The 12,547-nt window shown below is 41.6% G+C and overlaps 1 long non-coding RNA gene across 1 annotated transcript; it reads left to right on the top strand.

The window, feature by feature from the left end:
- Positions 1-6,893: 6,893 nt before the first annotated feature.
- LOC149975873 (uncharacterized) lies at positions 6,894-12,008 on the top strand. The gene is made up of 2 exons (XR_016487838.1): positions 6,894-8,050; positions 8,223-12,008. It is a non-coding gene; the product is annotated as an uncharacterized LOC149975873 (long non-coding RNA).
- The last annotated feature ends 539 nt before the right edge of the window (positions 12,009-12,547 follow it).

Genomic DNA, 12,547 nt, shown 5'->3' with positions numbered 1-12,547 from the left:
TCCCTGGTTACAAATATTTAACATTTGGGAGGCTTCAACATTTTTAACCCTTTAAAACTGCAGCTATGGCCCCAAATCTAGTAACTTCCTGTAATTGCAGGAAGCTGAAATTCATGTAGTATACGGCATCCTGGGGACACTCTTTACCAATGCCCTGGGATTCAAGCTTTGACGTTAGGATGGGAACGCAGTGTTTGAATGACCACGTTGAGGATGAATTAAGCCACTTCCTGATGCCACAGGAAGCTGAACCTCAACACAGTCCACGGGGTGTAATGGTTATATAAGGGCTGTAGGTAATGCTTTTCTATGGAAGAAAAGCCTTGTTTTCTGTGGGATCAAGTTTTCACTGTGAAGAGTAAGGCCTAGATTCAATCAATGCATAGTGGATGTTTTTGCAGTGTCGAAGGTGTAACTGCATTGGAACTATCAAATCAGTGACCAGCTGCTCTTGATCATTATCATGAAGCCACACCTGTCCCACTCGCGTTAGTTCAGAATGAGAAAGTGTAGGCTATTTTGAATTCAAAATCATTCAACTAAATAATGAGAATTTATATCAGCCTAATAGAGGTATAGATTACTTCTCACATTCCAGTGTTCAAACTTGTAAACAAGGCTGCATGGGATTTCTCTTAACGCAACTTAATGCGTGCAGCCAATGGCCATGTCCGCTTTAGGTATAATGCTTGTAGATTTGACAGCTTTAACTCAGTTCCACCTCCAACACCGCCAAAACAACTACTATGCGGATGTCGGCTAAAGTGGGTCTGATTGAATAGAGCCCTGAATTTCACATTGTCAGGTGTAGGCTTATGTTCATGGGGAGCATCTGCTGAACAACCCCACACTTGAATTGTGTTTCTAACCTCAACCATTAAAAAAAGCCCCTTAACTCTTCAAGTAAGGTATACCTTTTTGCCATGTACACTTCATGACCAAAAGTATGTGGACCACTGCTTGTCGAACATCTCATTCCAAAATCATGGGCATTAATATGGAGTTGGTCCCCCCTTTGCTGCTATAACAGCCTCCACTCTTCTGGGAAGGCTTTCCACTAGATGTTGGAACATTGCTGCAGGGACTTGCTTCATTTAGCCACAAGAGCATTAGTGAAGTCGGGCATTGCTGTTGGGTGATTAGACCTGGTTCGCAATCGGTGTTCCAATTCTTCCCAAAGGTGTTCAATGGGCTTGAGGTCATCGGCAGTCAAGTTCTTCCTCACCGATCTCGAAAAAAAAAAGTTTCTGTATGGACCTTGCTTTGTGCAGGGGGCATTGTCATGCTGCAACAGGAAAGGGCCTTCCCCAAACTTTTGCCACGAAGTTGAAAGCACAGAATCATCTAGAATGTCATTGTAGGATGTAGCATTAAGATGTCCCTCCATTGGAACTAAGGGACCTAGCCCGTACCATGAAAAACAGCCCCAGACCATTATTACTCCTCCACCAAACTTTACAGTTGGCACTATGCATTCGGGCAGGTACCGTACCGTGATTCATCACTCCAGAGAACATGCTTCCACTGTTCCAGAGTCTAATGGTGGCGAGGTTTGTACCACTCCAGCCGATGCTTGGCATTGCACATGGTGATCTTGGGCTTATGTGTGGCTGCTTCGGCCATGAAAACCCATTTCATGAAGCGCCCAACGAACAGTTCTTGTGCTGGCTTTGCTTCCAGATGTAGTTTGGAACTCAGTAGTGAGTGTTGCAACCGAGGACTGATGATTTTTATGCACTTCAGCACTCGGCGTGCTTGTGTGGCCTATCACTTTGCGTCTGAGCCCGTTGTTGCTTCTAGACGTTTCCACTTCACAATAACATTACTTATAGTTGGCCGGGGCAGTTCTAGCAGGGCAGATATTTCACAAACTGACTTGGATGGATGTCAACCAGTGGAGGATGGTCCTCCCCATCCTCCTCCATTTAGTACAATTTATTTCAATTTGCCTTCCTAACTTCAGTAGCAAGTAGCTAGCGACCAGCTTCAGTATGCAGTTTTCTCCGCCAACGCTACCTCAGATTTAGTTTACTTTTTGTTGAAGAACCCCTTTCGTTCTCTGGGGGACACGGAAAAGGTACGAATTAAAACTGAAGGTCGACCTTCGCCTTAGATCAGTTTCATGAAGAAGAATGAAAAGCTGAGGCTGTTCAATACCAATTGGTATATAAAAAAACTGCCTCCTACTCTGTCCCAGATGCTAATATATGCATATTATTAGTAGTATTGGATAGAAAACACTCTGAAGTTTCTAAAACTGTTTGAATGATGTCTGTGAGTATAACAGAACTCATATGAGAGGTGAAAACCTGAGAAAAATCCAACCAGGAAGTGGGATATCTGAGGTTTGTAGTTTTTCAAAGCTTGGCCTACCGAGTACACATTGAGATATTAATGAGGTTGCACTTCCTAGGGCTTCCACTAGATGTCTTTTGAAAGTTGAATGAGGATTCTACTATAAAGGAGGGGCTCATGAGACCTGTTTGAGTCAGTGGTCTGGCATAGTGCCTCGGTCTTATGACGCTCACTCCCGACAGAGTTACGTCTCGTTCCAGTGCCTTTCTGAAGACAAAGAAATTCTCCGGTTGGAACATTATTGATGCTTTATGTTAAAAGCATCCTAACGATTGATTCCATACATCGTTTGACATGTTTCTAAAGGACTGTAAAGGAACTTTTTGAGTTTTTGTCTGGATGAAATGCTCGCGCCTCATAAAGATGGATTACTGGGCTGAACACGCTAACAACAAGTGGCTATTTGGACATAAATGATGGAACTTTATGGAACAAATCAGTCATTTATTGTTGAACTGGGATTCCTGGGAGTGCCTTCTGATGAAGATCATCAAAGGTAAGTGAATATTTATGGTGTTGTTTCTAACTTTGTTGATTCCAAAATGGCGGCTATTCCACAGGCTGTTTTGGGTCCTGAGCGTTGTTCTCAGATTATGCTTTTTCCGTAAAGTTTTTTTGAAGTCTGACACAGCGGTTGCATTAAGGAGAAGTCTATATTTAATTCTGTGAATAACACTAGTATCTTTTATCAATGTTTATTATTAGCATTTCTGTAAAATCACTGGATGTTTTGGAATCAAAACATTACTGCACGTAAGGCGCCAATGTAAACTGAGATTTTTATATATAAATATGCACATTATCGAACAAAACATACATGTATTGTGTAACATGATGTCCTATGAGTGTCATCTGATGAAGATCATCAAAGGTTAGTGATTCATTTGATCTATATTTCTGCTTTTTGTGTCTCCTATCTTTGGCTGGAAAAATGGCTGTGTTTTTCGACTTGGCTGTGATCCAACATAATAATATGTTGTGCTTTAGCTGTAAAGCATTTTTGAAATCGGACACGATGGGTAGATTAACAAAATTAATTTATCTTTAATTTGCTGTATTGGACTTGTTAATGTGTGAAAGTTACATATTTCAAAAAAATATTTTGGAATTTCGCGCACTGCCTTTTCAGCGGAATGTTGTCGAGGTGTTCCCTGCGCTAGAAAGGTTAAGCAATGACCACCAGGTGTTTCCCTTGTGATTCCGGCTGTGATGCTCGTCAAGTGGATGCATCGACATCCTGCTTCTTCTGGTATTGGAGCGGCTACTGTTTGCTGGACTCCCTCCCTGAGCCTGACATTGGCTCGAGCTGGAGTGGCTGTTATTTAAGAGAGTGTAAACACGAATCAGAACAGTGATTCTCAAAAGGAAATTCTCAAAAAAGCATTAGCCAAATCAACAACTGAAAACAATTTAGCCGACGCCAGCACAGCAGATATGATCATAATGGGTTTTGGCACAACAGGAGCCTTTGCACAAACTGCATCTGAGATCTTGAACAGGAAGAATGGGGGTATTACAGGGAGAGTCTGGACAGGGCACAATAGCTCCTCTTTCTACCAATGAAGCATGGACAGGGGTAATCCCTTTGACAGCTTCCTGAATTAGGGGATACTGAGTTCTGCTTGGTCTGTGTGTGCCCTTAGGTGTGACAGTAAGCGGTTCAACCCCCCCCTCATTCGCCCATGTCATACTTATCTTTAGCCTAAAGACAGTCCGGGAAACCAATCAACAAGGGTGACTCATTCTCCACGGAAATAATCTGTTTAGTTGGTTTAGTGCTATCAAGGCCATGTACACCTCGTTGAACATGTACAGCCCAAAAAATGGAACACACAAAGTATGTATGTTGGGGGAGAATTTAGATCCATCCGCTCTATGTTCCCAGTCAGGTGACCTGCAAGACAGACTTCAACCCAATACCAGTGTCCTCCCAAGCAACATCTGTTTTAGTTACCGATGCATGTGGCACCCTGTCACTAAATACATACAGCAAAGCCTGTCCTTTAGTCAATATGACACTTAAAGTGTAAAATTGGGGCCCACTACACGTCACTGCAAAGTAAGCTCTCTTGGGGTATGGTTCCTGTCAGACAATTTTTTCATAATCTAAATCTCTTGTCACTGGTGAGAAATGTGCGGTGCAATGTAAGCCAGTCTGTGACATAAAACTGCCCTTCTGTGTCTAACAACTGCGAGCAATTGAGAGAATTTCGTCAGTAGGGTGTCAGTGGCCCATCAATATCCTGTACATCCCATGCATAGTACCAATCACATGTTGAGACCGTGTTGGACAACATTGTGAGATGACGTGTCTCCTGAGGCTGTACAACGTGAGGCCTTTACCTTTACAAATAATATTAATTCCCAATTTAGAGAGAAGATCTCTTCCTGACAAATTTACAGGACAACATGTAGAAAAAATGAATTGATGGTTTATGCATGTGTTATCAACTTCAACAGGTAAGGGCATTGTGAGCAACTCTTTCATATGCACTCCTGAGGCTCCCAGAGTGGTAACTGATTCATTTGACATGGGAGATTTGGACATAAAATTTGAATTTATGACAGACATTGCAGCACCATTATCTACTAGAAATGTAATTGACTCACCATTGACGAAGAGACAAACCATTGGCTCCTCACAGGGGTTTGAAAAAATATTGAAATGCTGTCTAAGGGTGTCAACTGTCTCTACCTCGCATCAGTCCATATGTGGATTGTAAAAGGGTTGTTTTCGGTGGAGGTCCGGTTTTCTAACCTCTCCCCGATGCCCCCTATTCGGTAGGATCATTTTGACATGTTCTGGTTAAATGTCCCTCCTTTACGCAGTTGTAACAAGCAAAGTTCCTGCTGCTGTGGGCCCTGTCCTTGGTAAAAAGCCAGTTGTGCAGCTTGTAACTACACCCCTTCTTAATCTATTCTCTGGTTTGTATTTTCTTCTTGAGACAGTTGCTGCCTCTCAGCATGTTTACAATGTTCAATAACCGCTTGTAGACTGGTAGTTTCCCAGCCAACGCAAGTCATTTTAACCTGGTTACCAAGGGCTGGCAAAAGTCAATTTATTAGAGCAGCTGTAAAGAGGCTGTCGTAGTCATCATTGCAGCGGCCATCAGTCATTGGTTTGAGCCCATTATGCTTATGGTAGCAGATCTCCAGCATATGTCTGTAGTCTTCCAATGACTCTTTAGCTTTCTGCGTGCAACTATGGACAGCTGCCCAATGGGTCATGGGTGGGTAATGTTCTTTTATGCAATCACACAGCGTAGCCAGTTGGGTCTGATAGGCTCCACCCTTTTCCCACTGGTAGTTTTCATCAAAGCCTCCCTCCACGTCTGCCAATCGCAGTCTCATCTTGATACGGCAAATGTGCGCAATCTCAGCTGCAGATGGCTTGTACAGCCGGGCCATCTTAAGGAGCTGTGTGGTAAAATCACCAGCGTCCTTTGTAGGATCTGGAAGTTCTTTAGCAATGTCCTTCATTTTGTCCTGTCTCCAAGTCTTCTGGATGCTGACAAGAGGGTGCCGTTCGTCATGGCCCTCCTCACCATCCACAGGTCGCGGTTGTGGATTAGGGAACGTTACCAGAGGTGCCTGGAGAAAGGTTGTGTTTGGGTCCCCTTTTTTACCTGTTCTGGCCATGACTGTTGTGGATGAGGGACTTAACTGCGTGGTAGGGGTCGACGTCGATGGTGGACTAAGTTCCCAGAGTCCATTAACACCAGAGATGGGACTCTACGTGGGCGGTGCACGGAACGGATTTCCACTGCTCATGGGGCCACCTCCAAGGGGTCTGCTGGTAGAGCTGCATTGGAGGAGACGGCTGAGCGAGCTGCTGTCGGACAACCAGGGCTGGTGCTAGTGCAGTGGATACAGGGGTATCATAGGGGGGTGGAAAGTCATTATTGTCATCATCCCTGTTTCTCCTTATTTTCTTATATTCCTCTTTCTGTTTCTTCTTCTTACCCCTCTTTCACCATTATTACTTTAACTTTCCTGTCTGACTGTCTTTCAGCTTCCCTCACCCACTTTCTAAACTTACCCCAATCTATTAGACTTGTCTTTATTGGTTTCCTCAAACTTCTCTAAGTTCTTTCTACATTCTGCTAATAAAATTTCACTCAATGTGTCTTTTAAGGGAAAATCTGGTACTTTGTGCCAGAGCGGTACTTGATCCATAATGTCCCTACCCCATTTATTTGCCATTAACTTCACTGGTCCAGTCAGTGGATCGGGCAGGCAAGGTTCTCCCTTGCTGCTCTTGGCTCCCATTGTGAAACTCCACTATAAACAAACACTCAAACACAAACACTGTTGTTTATTGAGAACGTCTTCCTTCCTTTTTTATATATTTTTTTATATATATAATTATTCTATGTCATTTTAAATGCTGTACCCACATGGTAGTTCCTCTTAAGCAAATTCCCATGTAGGTATTACATTTCTAGCTGGTCTCCCAATCCTATCCCACTGTTTTACCAGTACACTGATTATTTCATTTTCTTTTACAATGTTTTTCTAACCTGTAGGAATATTTTTGACTTCAACCTCAGGACCCTGTCTTGGAATGACGTAGTTCATGCATTTACATCTTACGACGATCGTAACCCATGGCATATTTCTTCAGGACTTTGTCCTGCTATCTCTATAGCATCTCTGGAATCACTTTCATCAGGACTCTCTCCTGGTATCTCTAACACACATTACCTATTTTCTAAAAGTTAACTTTCCCCAATTGAAGGTTTGCGTTTAATAAAATCAGTCTCGCCCTTAACTCTGCATGTTCGGAATAGCATATCCACTCACTGACGCTCCCAGACGGTCTGAGGCGGGTCCCTTTCTGCTCCGTTTTAGTCGGAGTGTGGGCTCCCTAAGCTACTTCTAATGCAGCCCTGTGCACAGGTAACCTCGGGCTCCTCGGGAGCAATCAGCAAGTGGAGTTAGCCGTCCATCCTCGTCGACAATTTGTCAGGGAAATTCTAGAGGCAGAGAGAGATTGTAGATTCTTCCAACAACAGCTTTATTATAAGATTTGCAAAAATGAAGCAATCAACATCACCGAGAATGGTTCAGAGTTGAAAGCTTAACAAACATAGCCGGGTCTCTGCTTTTCTAGAGAAAATACAACCCCTTTCTGTATACGTGGTAGTCAGCAGTGTGTAAAAGGTCATTATTTGTCTGTGCAGACTTTAAGATAGCACAAGGTTGATAGCCCGGGGGCTCAACCGTCTAACTGCATCCACAACAACAAACACTATATTTTACTCCTTTCTGCAAGGTTCCATACATGTGACTTTCTTTAGATAGTAAACCCATGGGATTTCACATGCTGCGGTTGCACCCAAACGTCTCTTAGCTGTACGCTCAGTCTTATGACTAAGTCACACCAAGAGAAGTTTGTATCAGGTTAGAAAAAAACACTAGCATATAACAAGAGACTATTCTTTGAGCAGTAAAACATGGGATAGCATGACTAATTATGTAATTTTCCACAGCAAACTTCACTGAGAAACTTGTTCAAACCTACGATGGCGTAGCTGTAATGGAATGTATCTGCTATTTGAATTTACAGCTAAGTCCCCTCCTGTTCCCTGATCCACTCCACTACCATTGTCAAGTCTCTCCTGAGATGAACTGAAGCCACGTGTCATGTGCCCGCTCATCCACTGGCACATTGAATGTTTCATTTCCAAGCACTGTGAGTACCCCGATCAATTTTCTCTCATTACTGTATGTAGAGTCAATCACATAGACAAACACAATCACGTTATTACACATAAATGTTTTTACTTCTTGCTTGGACTAACTCAATCTTAGCTCTTTTGTCTAACTGTGTAGTGTGATGTGTTATTGTTTTTTTGTCTTCCTAGTCAAATCCTGTCCTGCACTGAAGTCAAGTCTCTGAACACCTCAACTCATCGCCATACGGAGCTTGATTTGCCCTCCGGAACTCCACAATTGCGTCACACCCTCCATACGGAGCCTCCAGATCGTATTGATGGATCAAGAATAAATCATCTTTCACTGGGCAATGCACACCACTACTTTCCAAGGACATCCCTTTGATCTGGGGTAATGGTTCAGAACAAGAAGATATCTCTCAGAAGGCATTCTCGGTTTTCCCTTTCACCCCAAAGGAAAGCTGAAAAAATACAAATCTATACAGAACAAAGCCTTCAGGTAGCTAGCTGTGCCGCAAATGTAACATCACAACTGTTTTAATACATCACAGTTAATTTAGTCTTCCTTAACAAGCTCGGATGAAGCTGCACTTTTTTTTGTAGAAATGCTTCTTATTAAATACCAATGGGAAAAAAATGCCTCTTAATGGCTTAGTGCTTGTTAGATTTGCACTGAAGTTTAAAAAGTATGTGGTTTTAATATTGCAGAACTTTCACATAATTTGTTCATGTTTCAACTTTGCAGGCTGAAAATAACACATTTAAAGAGTCCATATAATGCAGACAGTTGGACAGTGCATATAATGCACTTCCAACACTGCTGATTGTTGGAGACAAAATAGACCGTGCTCCTCAAAACAACAGAGAGTGGGGCCAGAACCTTGTTCAAGCAGGACTTAATGACTATGAAAAACATAGGAAGCCAATTAAATTCACCCGAATAGAGGAAACAACTAGCGTTAACAAAAGCACAGCAGCACATTATTAGCCCTCAAATCACACTTGGTAAGTGCATGCCAGGTCATGTAAAAAGCATTAATTATAAATCCATGACAATGTGTGATTGTTTTGAAACATCAACTCTACATTGTATTCCAATTAAAGACCTGTCCTCATTTACAATCTCACTGCTAGCAGACCTTAAGTCAGATGTTCATAAAAATGCCCATATCGGAGGAATACATTATTTTCCTCTTCAATATAGATTAACAAGTTGAGGCTGGCAGGATAACTGACAGCATCATGGTTTGAAGTGTGTGGAGGCCTTTTTCAAGGCTCCGTGACGTATTATTTCAGAAGAAATTATCACTAAGGCAGGTGGTCCTTCTCCGCCTCAGTTCACGGCTGCACTGCTGAACAAGGCAACACTGTCTGGGTCTGAGTCCCCATGCTGCCTCTATACAATCTCTATTTGACAGCCCCGATAACAGGGACCCCTACAGGGCTGCAGACCAAACAAACAAATAATTTATCTTCTCTCCTTCACAGATGGCAAGGCCAGTGCAACGGGTCAAGGGTTATGAAATATTTATTTTGCTGATAAACATTATTATTATTTTACAGCCTGCCGATCCATAGATTGAGCCCTGATTTTATCTTGCATAAGTTATGGAGGTCATTACTCAAGGAAATTCAAGTCTACTTATATTTTAGTAATTACTCAACTCTATCATCACAGCCTGATATCAGCAGAAGCACGACAATCTGATACTTTTTAGCAAAACAGTTTTTCATCAAGAAACATGATGCTTATGTGAATGCATTGCATTCAATGGGGGGAAGACTAGTGCCACAATATTGATGCTTAGAGATAGGCATCACATATTGTATTGCCTACATTAATACATTGCATTCAATGGGAGGAAGGTTAGTGTCACAATATTGATGCCTAGATAAAAGCCTAAGTGAAGACATTGCCTTCAATGAGATTGATGTAGTTGATACATACAGTAAGTCAAAAGCATTCATATTTGTTGTTTTTTAATCCCCCTCTCTTCTATCTCTATTCCTCCCTCCTTCTCTCTCCCTCTCTTTGACCCTCTCTCTCTCTCTACCTCCTCTTTATCCCCCCTCCTTTGCTTTCTCTCCCTACCTCTTCTTTCACCCCTCCACCCTCCCCCCACGCTGTCCTCCCACTCTCTTCTATCTCTTTCTTCCTTCCACCCTCCTCTCCCTCATTTTCTTTCTTTCTCCCTCCCCTCCTCTCTTTCTCTTTCTCTCTATTCTCTAACATTTCTTAACTATCTCTTTGTCTTAGCGTCCCTCTGTCTCTTTCTATCTCCTCATTCTCTTCTCCCTCCCCCTTCTTTCACCATCTCTATCACTTATATTAATTATTTTCCACTTTCTTGCTCCTCTCTTTCTTTATCCCTACCGACTCACTCTCTCTCTGTTTCCACCTCCTTCCTTTACCTCTCTCTCCCTCCCTCCCCCTTCCTCTCTCCCTCTCCCTCTATCCATCTGTTTATCTCTGTCTCTATCTATTCTCTAATACCCTCTCTATCTTCCTCCCTCCCTTCCTCTATCTGCCTCCCTCTGTCACTCTCTCTACTTCCTCTTTATTCCCTCTGACTTTTCTCTCTCCCTCCCACTTCTTTCACCCCCTCCACACTCTCCCTCTCTCTTCTGTTAATTATTTCCTCTCTCTATCTTCTCTCTTTCCCTATCCTCCCGACTCTCTCACTCCTCTTTCGCCCACCTCCACAGACTGGATATTGTCAATTGATTTGACGCATAAATAAATACATTGCATTCAAAGCAAAAAATGTGATGATAAATCTAAAATGGGTAAATCGGTGAAAGACATATACTTAGACAGACAGACATACATATAATCACTTACCGAAAGACAAACAGACAGTGTGTGCAAGGACAGTTAGCTAGCTCAACGCTAGCTAACATGCTTTTGTAAGGGCTGTAGGTAATACTTTTCTATGGTAATACTTTTCTATGTTCTCTGTGAGACCAAGTTTTCACTTCAAATATTTCAGATGATCAGATGTAGGCTTGTGCTCATTGGGAGCGTCTGATTATTCCATGTGAGAATTGTGTTTTGATTTGCGGTTTTGATTTGTGAATGTGTCGGCACCGGGGACTCGGGATGTGGCTGCATTATCATTTTAATCAGGCCTTTTGATTTAAACACATAGATTGTTTTAGTTTTGTAGGCTAGGCTACTTATATAATGTTTTAATTTATGGATCAACCATAAAATAGCAGTCATTCTGATCTTGTTCCCAATTAAAGCTTGGTCGCAAATGGGTCTTCCAAATGAACAATGACCCCAAGCATACTTCCAAAGTTGTGGCAAAATGGCTTAAGGACAACAAAGTCAAGGTATTGGAGTGACCATCACAAAGCCCTGACCTCAATCCTATAGAAAAGGTGTGGGCAGAACTGAAAAAGCATGTGCGAGCAAGAAGGCCTTACAAACCTGACTCAGATACACCAGCTCTGTCAGGAGGAATGGGTCAAAATTCACTCAACTTATTGTGGGAAGCTTGTGGAAGACTCCCTGAATGTTTTGACCCAGTTTAAACAATTTAAAGGCAATGCTACCAAATACTAATTGAGTGTATGTAAACTTCTGACCCACTGGGAATGTGATGAAAGAAATAAAAGCTGAAGTAAATATTTCTCTACAATTATTCTGACATTTCACAGTCTTAAAATAAAGTGGTGATCCTAACTGACCTAAGACAGGGAAGTTTTACCAGGATTAAATGTCATGATTTGTGAAGAACTCCGACTTCAACTGTATGTTTTTAAGTTACTGTGTTATGGGGATAAGAGAAGTCGGAGATAAGTTACCAGGGCCAGTCATAAAGATGGCAAACTTCCTAACACACACTAAAGCAAAAAAATCCCAAAAGTCTACAATATTGTTACTTTACCTATGTTTAATTTTTAATGTATGTTGTTTTTATTGTACATCATTATTTTATAATAAAAATATATACAATATTTTAATGAAAAGCACTATATAAAGTAAATGTATTATTTATTATTTTCTGACATGTCTGCAGAAACATTGCTATTTTTTATGTGTTTTGTTTGATAAATTGTTTTGTAAATATGAATTCACATTTGTGGTGCCACTAAAAAACGTTCAATTATTTAAATCAATATTGTCAACATTTTTATATAAATGGGGGAGGTTGGACAGGCAGTTTAAAAATATTAACCTCAAAAGTTTCTTTGAGGAACCATTGTAAGGGGTTCTTTGAATAACCTTTACCAAGGGTTCTTTGAAGAACTTGTGTGTGTTCCAAGATGGCGTAGCAGTAGGACGTGTTGTCGTGTTCCTTGTATATATCGTTTGTTTTCGTTTCGTTTTCGTTTTTTTTCTTCACATATCTTTAAAACTTTTTTGCTGAACCTCAACTTCTTCTAAATACTCTCCTGCAACCCGCCTCACCCAACGTAGCTTTTTTTCCTAAAGTATTTATATTTACTTCGGATCTGGAACCCCTCAACTGAAGCTAGCCAACTAGCCAACTAACTACCAGCTTCAG

This window comes from Oncorhynchus mykiss, chromosome 17 (assembly GCF_057628025.1).
Source record: "Oncorhynchus mykiss isolate SJ-2025 chromosome 17, ASM5762802v1, whole genome shotgun sequence".
Taxonomy (NCBI): domain Eukaryota; kingdom Metazoa; phylum Chordata; class Actinopteri; order Salmoniformes; family Salmonidae; genus Oncorhynchus; species Oncorhynchus mykiss.
The sequence above is the reverse complement of the archived record's forward strand: the minus strand, read 5'-3'. Positions and strand labels throughout refer to the sequence as shown.